The sequence below is a fragment of the Microcebus murinus genome, chromosome 11, assembly GCF_040939455.1.
Source record: "Microcebus murinus isolate Inina chromosome 11, M.murinus_Inina_mat1.0, whole genome shotgun sequence".
NCBI lineage: Eukaryota > Metazoa > Chordata > Mammalia > Primates > Cheirogaleidae > Microcebus > Microcebus murinus.
In genome coordinates, this window is record NC_134114.1 from 69,896,642 (window position 1) to 69,911,251 (window position 14,610).

The window sequence follows — 14,610 nt, forward strand, 5'->3', positions numbered from 1 at the left end:
CCTAATGTAATCTCTATGCAGCTTTTTTATTTGTTCCTTTCTAATATGAATGCATGGCCAAGTACCACTCAACATTTGAAGAAAAAATTTTTCACATTGGAGATCAAGATAAAACAAAAATTTATGCAAAAGAAAACAAACCAATTAATGGAACATGTTAATTTTCTATCACCATGAGAGAGTCAAGAAAAAACTGCATACATACAACAAGACCAGACAGGACTCCAACTATGGCTGAGTAAAATCAGCAAATACTCTTCCCAAAAGAAACTACAGAGCTAGGCAATAGAGACAGATACAACTATTTCAGTTCAGAAACGGACCATATGAATATAAAAATTCGGGAAGCTTTTATATTACAAAAACTGCTTACCTTTAGGTAAGAATAGGAGGACTCCATTGCATTCTGGCTTGGGACTACTCTTATCACCATCAACCACAACTGAATCAGTGCACAGGTTCTTCCAAGTTGGAGAAGATCATTAGGACTAGAAAGTTCAAAGGAAGCTCACTTGAGCTGGAGTGATAGGTGATGCCCAAGCCCAGAAGCCTTGTCAGTAGAAGTAATGGTTTTAGAAGTGAACAGTAATTTTTAAGAGTATAAAGGACTCCTGAAACTAAAGTTTGATAACTACTGAGTTAGACAAATGAGAAAGCCCCAGAAAGATAATGACCACGTAAAGTTAATCAAAAGAATAAGCATAGGCAGCCTTAATAAAACCAGAGTACAGGAGGCAACATAGAAATAGAGTCCAGAAGGACTCCACTTAGAACCAGTCCCACTCCTAACCTCTCTCCCAGTCAAAGCTCTGAATAGCAGAGGACAGCCTGGATCACCTTTTAGGACCGTGGACATTTCTGAAGGCAAGCACGAATATATGCTAGAGAAAGAAAGAATAATATACCTAAAAAATTTTAAAGGAATACAATAAGTGATTATACACAAAACTTGGAATTTAAAGGTGAAAAATATTTGATGAGCTAAAGTTTAAAAAAGCAACAAAGATGGCTAAAGAACTGTCATGACACAATGAAGCACAAAATAATATTCACCAGTATTACTAAAAGTTCTGACCTCATCACTATAGTACTCCTCAAAACAAGGTCCTTTCACTCCTCAGTGTTACTTAAGTAAGCTCCAGACTTAAACTGTTGAATCGGCTGTGATCCATGGAGGAAAATGGACAGTAAATTCAGGTTACATGGCATGGCTACTGACTGCTACAAACAACTACAGCTGTACAACCTCCCTGATCCCCAATGGCCAGAGTTAGGGAAGAGCTCTTTTCAGTAGATCTTAACAAACAAATAACTAAAGTGTCAGAAAAGTACTATCACATTAACCAACTGGAGTAATAGTGTACCCTAAGTAGGACAAACTAGAAGCTTTTTCTGAGAAGTATTATACTAAACAAAGAGCCCTAAATTTGGATTCGTAAGATCTAGTACCTGGTTCAAGACACATGTTTCCCAAGATACGTAGACAAGTTAAATCACCTCTTTAATCTTCATTTCCTCATGTATGATAAAGAAGTTAATATAAATCAACAGCCTTCAATTGTGATTCCTAGTAACAAATAAATTTTATATCCCAAATCCTGAAACCACACATACCTAAAAGATAATTGCAGGTCACTACTTAACCAAATTGATGGCTTAGAACCTGCCATCTGAAAAGTATTGAACAACAAAAAGGTGGGAAAGGAAGACCCTATAAAACTGTAATACTGTAATATTTTTTACCTTTTTAGCCACAGAGATATCTTTGGGAGGGAGGCAAATAGACATTCAAGTTTTATGCTAATATTCAAACTATGGATATCAACATTATTTAGCTATATAAGATTGATGTTATATTTATTGGCTACCTGAATTCAGAAATTTAGACAGCAGTTTGTGTTAAACTAATGCCAAAAATCAGTTGCTTAGCGAATATTTGCATTTTTCAACTGTTATTTGGAACAGATTTTTTGGTCCCTTAACTGTTCTTCTGGCTAAAAAAAAAAATTATAAAATATATAGAAGTTATAATAGTGTAAGAACATATGCCTCAAATGTTAATGTCAGTGTCTGACATTGTACTTTTGTAGGAACTGTACTTTTCTTGAAGTGTGGCAGGAGTGGGGATAGGCAGTAAACAGTTGAAATTCAAACACACACATTTTAGCATGTGACAACTGTTGATCACTTTTATTACTAGTTAACATTATATTGAGTACTGTGGCAACATGGAATTCCTCTGAGGACTTTGGCTTTAGGACTCCCATTAGCCTCGTTGAAGCTTTCTTAAAACAGTATAGCAGTTTTATATTCTTCTCACTCTACTCTCCTTCCTTCTTTACCTCCTTCATAGGTTGTCAGACTTGCATTGAGGCACAAAGGCACTTTCCTCTTACTCTTGCTCCCTCTTCTTTATCCTTCACAGGCAGTTTTCCCAGCAAACCTCTTGTATATCTACTCCGCTCTTGGCATCTCCTTCTTGGGGAATTTGAACAAAGTGCTTACAGCACCAGCAGCCATATTAACCTCTATGCATGCATTATTTCATTTAATCTTCACAAAACCTTATGAATATGCTATTCCCATTTTACAAATAAGTAAACAATCAGAGTAGAAAAGCAATTTTCCAATATGATACAACTAATGACAGAGTTGGGATTCAAACCCAAGTCTCTTTGACTTCACAGTTGGAGCCACAGATCTTATTTTAAAACAATCACTTTTCCTAAAAAAAGAGATAGACGCCCTAATAAATTTCTTCTGATACCTCTGTATACTTGCACACATTATTACATTTAATCCTAGTAAATCCATATTGTTGATATTATCACCACTTCATAGATAAAAAATTGCAGCTCAAAAAATTTAAGTCACTAATTCAAGATCATAATTATATTAATTCATGAGTTTAGGCTCATACCCAGGCCCTCTCTGAATTCAGCTGTTTACATTATACTGCATTGCCCAATTAATTAAATGAAAATTAACTCTTTTTTAGCTTGAAACATTTTATATGGGATGTATGTGTTTCTAAGGATGCACTAAGTTTGACTGGCCTCTGTATTTGAACAAAGTTTGTATTCGGCTTTGGTGTTGGCTTTTATAAAGTAAATACTCAAATTGCTACTTCAACATCATTCCCGGAATCTCATGTGTGATCAATGAGTGTGTTAAGGTCAGAATGAGTGTGAGATCCCAGAAGCAATGGAATGCTCACCTGGGACTCATTTGGATCTGTTGCCTCACGACTAAGTGGAGTATATATATGGGCTGCTGTCAGTGTGGTGAGGAAGTGCTTAGAAGAGTGAGAGAAGCTAGAAGGTGAGTGTTTCAAGGTGGGCTCTCCCACTTGTTTGTAGTAGGGGAGCTGGAGGAAGAGTGAGAAAACGTGTGTGTGTTGGGTAGCAGTGGGGATCTAGCTACATGTTCCTTATAGCCTTGCTTGATTCATCCTTCTTTTTTCATTCCAGTGCTCTCCATAGGGACATGACAGTTAGCAATATTGCCCAAGATCTTAACTTACCCAAACACGTCCTTCCACAGGCACACCCCTATACCCACACAGATGGGGATGGGATGTACGATGCTTATCTGGAGCCACAGATCTGATGAAAAGCCAGTCCCTCATCTTTCAAAAGATTCACAGGAAACTAGTCATACTGGGTGCCTCTGGAGAATGAAACACTATGGCTGGACTATCTCATGAGTTGTACGGATCGTGCTCTGCATAAAAGTACTGAAAACTAAGGGGGTGAAATCCAGCCCATACTCTGGTACCCCAGACCATGCAGGGCTATACCTATAAACAAAAGGATGCCTTTGCCAAGCCTTACAAAATTAGTATCTATTCAAACAGTGTATATCCAAAAGTTACGGATCCTCCAGAAGGGGATGCCTTTTTCTAATTCTTACAAGGTGCTGTATGGGCTATCTGTGACTCAGGAGTGCAAAGGGGTGAGAGTGAGGCTAATGTCTCATCATATGCCCTTATTTATCTTCTGAATTTACACCAAGTTTAAATAGACTTGATTAAATGAATTAAAAGTCTGACATGGCAATACGCATCAGAAGTACTGTGTTTATGATCCATGGGTTACCAATTTTCCTTCTACAATTTGCAATAAGGAAATATATGTGAAAATATTCTACCATAAAAACTTTTATTTTACCATTATTTAACAGTAGGAAGTTAGTTTAAGTTATACTCATAAAATTGAATAGTGTGCAGGCCCTAAAAATTATAGAAGTGTATTGACATAGAAAGATTCATGGTACAGATCACATGGAAAAAAGCAGATCACAAGACAATATGTATAGTATTATATCATTTTTATTTAAAAAACAAATCTGTAATGTAGAGAAAAATGAGTGGTTATTACTGAGGGGTGGGATTATGGGCAATTTTTATTTTCTTTTTTGGCTTATTGGTATACTTTAATACTTTAACAAATGGGCACTTTTCCAGAGCAAAGAAAACAAATGCTAACTCACCCTCCTGTTTATATGCACAAATCATTGCTTATTGTGAAAAGCCTAACATCTCTAATTTGCCCACACTGTTGTCTATAGCTTGTCCTAAACTCAGTTTTTTAGTTTAACTTTATTATTTGCCTTCACCCATCCCACATTTCCAAAGTGAACTGAACACTATTCTCTTTTCTGACACCTTTTTGCATTTTTCAATACAACATTCTTCTCTCTTGTCCCCCTGCCAAAATCTTCATCATTCTGTAAGGCTCAAATTCAATATTTCCCTCATCATGAGGTCTTTCCTCATCTGCCCTCCTGGAAGCAAAATTTTTCTCCCCATTCTCATCATGTTTTGTGTTCAATAATGTATGTAAAGTGTCCCTTAAATAACTGTATATATACATAATATCCCTTCTAGTAGACTATGTAAAAGAGTCTTCATCTTTATGTAATTTATAAAGCATTTTTATATCCACCAATCTCTTATCTTCACAAGATTTAGGGAGAAAAAAATCAATATTTATTTAATGGCAGCTGTGTCAGACAATGTGTTTGAGGCTTTATATGTCACTTCACTTTACCCTAACATCATTCCTGTGGATCCATTTTATATATGAAAACATAAGCTCACAAAGGTTCAGTGACTTACTAGTGTCATAGCTGGTAAAAAAGCATGGCTGCAATTTCTTTTAAACCCTGAACTGTTCTTTCCATTATAAAAACATGACTGTGTGTCTACCACTGGAGAAGACACAAACACATGTAAAAGCCATGTGAAACACATGAAAACTGAGGAAGGTTTTCTAGCACACCAGAACTTCTATCTTCAGATAATACTTGGGAATCAACTAAAGTCAGAAGGTAGAGGTAGAGGGGAACTTACAGATCATCTAATCCAACCAATTCCTATGTTATAGATGAGAAATATGATCTGAAGAGAAATAAATTTCCCTTCACACACATTTAGTAGCTTAGCCGGGATTAAAATCCAATTGGATGCAGTATATCAAAGTGGTTAAGATTATGGCCTTTGGAGTCAGATGTGTGTGTTCAAATCACAGCTCCAGCACTTGTGTAACCTAGGACTGTATATAACCTAGGACAACTCACAAAGCTTTTATTTGCCTAAGTGTTCTCATCTATAAAAGGAGGATAATACTTGTTCCATAGTGCTGTAAGGATTAATTTAACACTGCATAGCAAAGAACAAGCACAGAATAAATATTAGATATTTTCTCATATCTTATAGTCCAGTCTTTGTAGGATGCATTGCCTTTTATGGATGAGTGTGAAGTGGACGTTATTTTTTAAGATCAAGGTGAGTAACAATAAACATTCATTCATTTATGTGATAATTCCTTCTTAAAAATTACATATATGAATTTCTCAGGGGACAAATAACATTTTAAACAGGAATCACTCAATAAATGTTTATTGAGCTCCTACTACATGCTAGCACAGTGCTAGATGCACTGAACAAAACAGATATAATTTCAACCTACCTAAGCACTGAAATTTGATAGAAAGCAAAATACCTCTGAGATCTGCCTATGGGATATGCAATGCAAATATCTTTCACTTAGTTAAGTCAATGTAGCATAATCACACGTTAGTATTTGAGACTAGCTGCACACATAGTTTTGTCTTTCTATAAAATAGGATATTCTTTAGAATTAAGTACTATGCGATTTCTAGTATTGGTCATGTCAATTAGATTTTAGTAAGTTCCCTGACAATTAGGCTGTTATTTCTCTCTATATGATAAAATAGGATATTCAAATGGGCAGGTTTAATTATGTATATAACAGAACAATTTTGCTAATAATTAATAATTCCTTACAAATCATTACAAAGTTCAAGTTTACGAATTTGTGCTCATTCACTTATTCTTTCTCCCTATACCTCCACACACAAATACAAGTATTCATATACATAAATGTGTGTGTGTAAAGCTGTATAAAGAGATGGTTAGCTGACACGCTGGACTTAGAGTTACCAATATGCTGATGGTCTCTAGATTTCTTGTATTTGTCTCAAGTATTATGCCAATGTACAGAACTGGCGTTTGTTTGAATTAGGATGATAAAACTAGCCAAGGACCAAGGCCGCAAAGAAATTGCATTATTCACATGTTAAAATACCTTATAGTGATTAATTCATTCTTTAAATCCCTTATCCTCAAGTTTTGATATCCATTTGTCTTCTAAATGTGACATACTACCTACCCAATTTTGCCTGAAAGTGAAAATAAATGATTCTATTACATTTATTTATGAGAGGAAGTATAGAGCACAGTAAAAAGAGCCAAAATTTAGAGTCGGGTAGACTGGATTCAAATCTCAATTGTACCATTTAATTGTATAATTTGTGGGAAATCACAACCACTTTGAGTCTCAGTATAAAATGTTTGCAAAAGAAGGATAATTTTTGTGATTTTCTTTTTTGTATTAAGCATTAAATAAAACAATAAATGTAAACTGCCTAGCAGACAGTAGCTACTCGTGGTATTAGTGGTTGGTTACATTAATTTTGAGAAATCACAAATCAAGAGCAATAATTAAAAAAAAATCACTGCCTGTCTAAAAACTAGTTGCTATATAGAAACAATACGTGATCTCCTTGAAATAACTAACAAAACTTGTCAGAGAGAAAGAAAAAACACAAGATTCAATAAAATGGCAAAACTGGGATCAATGAGGAGAGTATTAGTTTGTTGAATTATTAAGCAACACCGAGATTTGAAGATCAATGTGCTGTCCTAACTATAATTGCATTGCTCTCAAAAGGTAACAAGGTACTTGCCTGATGCATCAGGGGCCTTGAACATATGCATTTTTCTTATAAAGAAAAATGGGAGCATAATGCAGTAGTACCTAGAACTCTTTTGGAACTGGATGTTTTGAAAAAAAATCAGCTGCTTTTATGGGGGGAAAAGGTGACTATCTAGATGTAAGGAAGGTAGTAAGTGAAAACTACTTAACTGAAGAAACTGCATAACTCAAGAGAAGTCACAAAGGTTCATTATATCACATCTTTCAAATTTTCAAATAAATGAGTACCTTTCATATTATCCCTTTGTTGGAAGCAATTTCTCTTTACAACTATCTGGCTACTTCAGACCTCCATCCAAAATTCTCCTGAATCCTTTCATTATCGATGAAGCCTGGGACAGAGCACGAGTATTCCTTACTGAAAGCACACTTATTTACTGATCACTAGTTTCCAGAAGGTCAAATGTGCATCTAAAGCCCACACATGAAATTCTAAGTTTGTTCTCACATCTCACTAGTTCATAGCAGCCAGGAAAACAAAGGCCATTCTCACCCAATTCGAGCTGCAGCTGGAATGTTCAATTAACTCTCAATGAGGAACGGACCCCCTCATTCCACTTCCCAAATGTTTGTAAAAGGTGTCCTTTCCAGCCAACTGCCTGCTTCCCGGACATTTGCACCCCAGAACTACGGAAATACTACTCAGGAAAAGAATGGTAAAGTACCTCTGAGAATCAAGGGTGATCAAACCTTGCCGATGGGAGATATTAAAGACACTCCTTGATGATCGGTAGAGAGACTCAGCACTAAGTCCAGTCATGGTACGTGATGTCTTGGGCCTCTCCCGGGTACACTTGGAGACCCAAGGTCGAATTCCAAATTGGAGACAGTCTTTGCAGGTGGAGAAGACAGTACGCCTGGATGCTAGGGGCCTGATTCAGCCGCACAGAGGGTCGCGAGCTGCGAGGCTGCATGGGGACTCCTGGTTCAACCCTCTCCCACTCCTCGGTCCAGCCAAGATGCGTCGCGGAACCGTAGCTGGCTGGAAATATCAGGCCCAAAAGATAACCCAGTAAAATCACTTACCAATCTTAAATCTCCGGCGCTGATCTAGCAGGAGCCTGACCCGCAGTCCAGACTCAAACCCAGCATCAACTAAGGCCACCCTGGCGACGGCTCCAGAGCGTCACTGACAACCACCCGGAAATGATGCTATCACTTCCGGGGCCTCCTGGCGCGCGGCGGGAAATTATTTCCCAGAGCCCGGATTAGTGAAGCAGCGAGTGCTGCAGCGGCAGTCGTCTCCCCTGTCGCTTTCGCCACCCGAGGGAAGCAGCCCAGACACTCCGGCCGGGAAGGTAAAGGGGCTCAGCTCGGAAGACACAGTGTACCCTGACTCTGTGGGGATGTTTCTTCCCTGGCCGTGCCCCCGAAGTTCCTGCCGCTCCCAGCTGTGAGGCTGAGAAGGGGCTGGGGTGAGCGGCGGCGGTGCCTGGCTCTCGCGCTTTCCGTAGCCGCCGTTCGTTCCCACTCTCTCACTCGCTGCGCTTGGCCACCGAGTTGGTGGGCTGCGGCCGCAGACCCCACTCCGTTACGCCCGTACAGCGGCGGGGACGACCGCCCAGAGCCTCGCTGCGGTGCAGGGCTGTGAGCCGCTACCTCCGCCTCCCTCTTGCGCAGCAGCTCGGTCCCCCGCCTGGAAAGAGCTAGGCCACCCGCGTCTCTCGTTTCCATAGAACCGACTGGGAAGCCTCGCCCTATTCCAGATCCTTGGCTGCTTTCCATAACATAGCGTCAGTGAAGGTGGCTGGGATCCCCCAGGCCCACCTTCCTGTGACGAGGAAAATTGTGTCATTCTTTTCTCCTTAGTAGAATTTTTTTAACTTATCCAAACGGCAATGATTATGTCTCTATGGCTCGTATAGGCCTTTAAACACACACACACATACGTTTCCCTAAGGAAGGGTCTGTGTTCCCCGGGGATTATATCTTTGCTGCCTGAAGGCCGAGAACAAGACTTAAGTGGTTATCCTGAGATTTCTTCCACTTCCAAAGCCTCTGATTAAATATTGACAAAAAAATTGATCTGCCTCGGGTACTGTGTATCAGTTTTTGACTTAAGAGTTAGATGGAGCTTGATTTTGGAGGCGACACGTTGTGTTTTGACGAATGATCATCCTATACAGAGAGGAAAACAAAATTTGTTCAGACATTGGTAATGAACATTTAAACTGAATTTACAGTATATGTGTCATAGACAATGCGCTTTATGGACTTTTTGGTTTATATTATATTGCGCCTCAATTCCTAGAAATACTGTTGATGTGCAAGATGTTCCCGTTATTGGAAAGTTTGACTATCCTGTTTTGCAGGTGTTCAACACATAAATTGTTAGTTGCAGGTGGATTTATATAAGAATAAATTTGATTATTTCTAAGTTAAAAAGTGTTAAAGGAAATACGATGTTCAAATACTTGAATGTTTAAATAAATTTTATTGTAAAGACAACATTCAGTAATACAAATAAACCCTCATTAGGTCTATTTTCTAAATCCAGATTTTCTTATGCCTTATTGACGTAAGTGAAGTTCAATTATATGGTCTAACATTTCTTGCTTCCACAAACCAGAAAGCATAGATTATGTGAAGGTCTTTGAAAGGTGGTAAAATGCGGTTATTTTCATAATCAAAATACAGAACTCATTAAGATTTCTTACTGGGCATCCACAGTTTCCACTGATGTCTAAAAACATTGGTTTTTAGGAAATCTACAGCATAGTTTTATTAATTATATGCTACTTTTCTTATATGTATCTTGATTATATTATTGTAAAATAGTTTTCACCATTTAACATTTTTAAAAAATAAAACCAATTCTATGTAGGTTTTGAATAATAAAACCTAAACAAAGCAAAGCATGCTTTCTCAAAAATGCAACTAAAATGAAACGTTATCTGTTACTCTTATAATTAACTCTTTTTCAATAAACTAATAGTAAATATATGTTGTAAAATGTATTATGTGCTAATTGTAACCTTATAAGGCCATATTATTGCTTAAAGGTAAAATAACCCTGGAACTTTTCAGGTCACTTAATTTATGCTTTCTATCAAAATTACTTTGAAAATAAGCTGTTACTTTTGATGAGGAATAAAGTCTATAGGAACTACTCTAATGATTCATTGATACCAAATCCATTTGGAGAAGAAAATAATGAAAATTTTCTGTTTTTCATAAGAAAAAAAATGGCTCTTTAGATTGTGCCTAGAAATGCTTTGGAATTTTAGGCATTGGTGTTATTTTTCTGAAAATAATTTAATTATATTTAAGTCTCTTTGGTAATATTGTTGATCTAAATGTCTTCCTACCCTCATTGTGTAATAGATTCCTTTTCATGTAATGCATCTTTCTCTTGTACTAGCTGAAAATAGATTGCTTTGCAAAATTGTAATGTGGTTAAAAGCATAATAGACTAAATTCTGAAATTTAAGTCAGGTTAGTATTATACAAAAAGCATGTTGTTTTTGCAGAAATAGACATATCTTTGAATCTGGTTTCACCATTTGCTAGCTGTGTACCCTTGAGCTAGTTTCTTAATCACTCATTTCCCATCATCCTCATCTGTCTAAGAAAGATAAACAGCACTTACTTGTAAAACGGAAATGAGCTAACATATGAATTGTATAGAGCACAGTAGGTCCTCAATAAGAACTAAATCCTGCTCGTTTAACTTTAAACTTGTGCTCCAAAATTCCTAGGATACCCAAGCAGGTTTGACTTTTTATCCCTACTGCTAGCCAATATTTACTGTCCATCCATTCTTTTTTCTCTGAAACTTGTCTCTTTTGTCCAGCTTGCTTCCTTAAGAACCCCTTTATCTCTAAACTAGCATATCCTATCTAGCCTGTGCCTTGTAGAGTATTGGATAGACTGGACATCCCCATATGCCCCCTCAGCCTCTCATTTATTTCTCATGACAGTCACTTTACTAGTTAGTTCTCCATTTCCTCCCTCTGCTGCTAAATTTACCATGAAAGAGACAGACTAATGACTGCTCCTTTCCCAAGTAATGCCATGGAAGTAAGAACATCTCTCAAGTCTCATCACTGGAGACCTCTGTCAAATAATTAATATTTATACATAATATCTTTGAAGGATGGGGCAAGAAATAAACACTATATCCAAAGGCCAGCTGAATGAAATGAAACCAAGGGCCTAATTTGGCTCCTAGGCCTAGAGAGGCCAGAATTCCTAAACTCCACTTGAAGTTATAGTGTTCATAGCCAAACAGTATTATACATGCACAGTGTAAGTATAGTGCCATGTGTCTACCTTTTGCAGCATTGTTTAAAACAGAGATCCAACACTTTGACCCTTTTCAGTTTTAGCACTACTTTGTTCACTTTCCCAGCTAAATGTTTTAGGTAAAAGAAATCTTGAATGTCTTTCAAACTTATTAATTCAAAGCAACAATATTAACTGCATTCAATGCCTGGTATATACTTTTGAGAGGAGGGGAGTTTCAAGTGATTTTCCTTCGTTTATGGTAGAAGGAGGTGTCAAAAATACTTGACTGAAATAAAGAAATTGAGAAACCACTAGTTTTCATCATGTGGCCTTAAAACCATGAAGAATACTAAGGGGCATGGAAAAATGATAATGAGGCCGTGCAGGGTCACTCATGTGTGTAATCCCAGTACTGCAGAGGCAGGAGGACCAGAGGATGGCTGGAGGTCAGGAGTTCAAGACCAGCCTGGCCAACAGAATGAGACCCCCATCTCTACAAAAAATTAAAAAGTTAGTTGGATGTGATGGTACATGCCTGCAGTCCCAGCTACTCGGGAAGCTGATGCAGGATCACTTGTGCCCAGGAGTGTAAGGCTACAGTAAGCTGTAATTGGGCCACTGCATTCCAACCTGGACAACAAAGCATAACCCTGTCTCTAAAAAAAGAAAGAAGAAAAATGATATAATTTTATAAGAAAATTAAGGTACAGAACTATGTAATATCCAAATTGTTTATACAAATATTTTTTCACACACACATGTAAAACCTGAAAGTCAACCCTCTCAAATTGTTAACAGTGTTATTACAGGCTGAAGGAATTAGAGATGATTTTAATCTTCTTATATACTTTGCAGTATTTTTCAAATTTTGTGTAATAAGCATGTGTTAAAATTAAAAGACAAATCTGTAGAGCTTGTTTGGGAAAAAAACCTTTAGTTTTAAAAGACATACATAAGTTAAACTTTTTTAGTAAGTCCCTTATTTATTTTAGTTAATGATAACATACAATTTATTTCTAAGATACCTTATGTTCTCAAAATTCTTTTATATATGGGATGGGTTATAAAAAATTGTAATGCTAAGTAGGAAAGGTTTATCCTTATTTCCTACAAAAGTCTTTTTAAGCATCCCTGCCTCTATTTTTTTTTTTAATAGCACTTTCCTCTTTCTCCCGAGGGTTGTAGCCTGCTCTTTCATCTTGCCTCCTAAACCAGATCTTTGTATTCATATCGGTATTGATGCCTCTACTTTTCTTAGTTCCGTTTTCAACATATTCTAGCTGTGCTGTCATATTCTTCAAACATGTTCTAGCTATGTGTTATATTGTAAAGAATTCAAAGGACCTAAAAAGCTAGTTTATAATAAAATGTTCTCAATTAAGATGATGAGTGCTATAGGGTTATTTGCATTTCTGACTGGCACCAACTGCAAAGGAATTTCAGGCATCAGGGATAGGCCCATGTGGGAGATATTTTGGGAAAGTCCATACCACAGAGACAGTTGCTTGCTGTTTATAAAGGCCAGCTCTGTTCACAATCATTATCTCTTTAGTTGTATTATATGGCTTAAGGTAAGTAAATAATTTTTTTAATTAGTGCAAAAATTTTTAAATACTACAAAAGAACATTTTCTTATAACTTTAGTTATTTTTAATTTTTGACAGAATAAAACATTTAACTGTTTTATTTTTTGCAAAAATAATGCTCTGTTTTGCTTTTTTCTCATTTTTTGTATGTTAGGATAGAATCTTTGTATGAATGCTTTAAGGAACACCCCCATAAATTTTAGAGATATCTGCAATTTTCCTAGAAATACCACTGGTACAATCATGGTATATCTACTTTCTTGTGCTGGAAGACTTCTAGAAGTTAGTGCTTTACCTTCCATACCTCAGAGCATATCACCAATATAAAACTTGACCATACTTTTAGGGATTTTTAATTGTCTGGGTTATTATGTATTAAACCAAATTTTATAGTACTTTTTTGGGTTTATTGAGTATCAATCAAGCTTTTGTTTGTTTTCTTATCCCTTGCTGGAGTCCAGTGGGGAAACCTGATGCTTTTGGGCCACATGTAGCCCTCTGGATCCTTGAGTGCAGCCTTCTGACTGAATCCAAATTTATGGAATAAATCCTTTCAATAAAGAGATTTGTTCTGTGAAGTTTGGATTCAGTCGAGGATCCCCACTTGGGGATCTGGAGGGCCACATATGACCCCAAGACCACAGGTTCCCCACCCCATTCTAGGCCATAAGTTTGTCATATCATGTATTAAAAAATCATTGCTAAATGTAAACTCTTGCTTCAAGTCGATAATTTTATTATATAAAACTATTATTAGATTAAGTTAATGGAATTTGTTCTTTCAAAAATAGTGCTAGTTATTTTGTGCCATCACTGGGGTTCCTGATTCTGTGAAAGTTTACCTAATAGCCCAATTGTTTTGATAAACCTGTGAATAAGTGTCATGTGTTCTGTTTTGTTTTTAAACAAATCCATATTTGCATAATGTTTGAATCAGGATGTCCTGTTTCACCTTTGTTTCTTCCCTTTACATGTTTAATTTCAGTTTCATATTTAATCATTTTCAGAGGAAAGAAATGGCTTTAAAAAGGCTTTCTTGATTTCTGCTGTTATGCACAGTTCATCCTATTTTCGTCTGTCTTTGGCTCTTGCTTTGACAGAAAATGCTGTTAAATATACAAAGTGAATTATTTCAATCATATTTCATTATAAAGACAGTATGTTTAAGGTGAAAACTTAGCTTTATACATTGACTTTAGTAAGTTCAAATAATAGTTTTTGCATGGAACCAAAATATGTTAAAATGTCACCTGGTTAATATTCACATTGGAAAATAACTATTATTAACTATTAAGAGGAACATAGTATGATAGTAGTTTTCCTATGTGACCCCAAGGCTGCAAGTTCCCCACCTGATTCTAGGCCATTAGTTTGTCATACCATTCAGTATTAAAAATTATTCCTAAATGTAAACTCTTGCTTCAAGTAGAAAATTTTATTGTATTTCTATATAAGATTTAATTCTCAGAAAGCAGAATAATCAAATTTAAAGTACA

General features: G+C 36.6%; 2 protein-coding genes across 2 annotated transcripts in view; one reads left to right on the forward strand and one right to left on the reverse strand.

The window, feature by feature from the left end:
- Positions 1-8,499, reverse strand: part of KIAA0825 (KIAA0825 ortholog) — a 364,371-nt gene extending 355,872 nt beyond the window's left edge. Inside the window, exon 1 of the mRNA XM_076008186.1 lies at positions 8,328-8,499. The gene's annotated coding sequence lies outside the window, so the exon portion shown is untranslated. The remainder of the gene's footprint in view (positions 1-8,327) is intronic.
- Positions 8,500-8,513: 14 nt separating this feature from the next.
- The window catches only part of SLF1 (SMC5/6 complex localization factor 1), a 79,915-nt gene continuing 73,818 nt past the window's right edge, over positions 8,514-14,610 (forward strand). The window contains exon 1 of the mRNA XM_012751820.2: positions 8,514-8,599. The gene's annotated coding sequence lies outside the window, so the exon portion shown is untranslated. The remainder of the gene's footprint in view (positions 8,600-14,610) is intronic.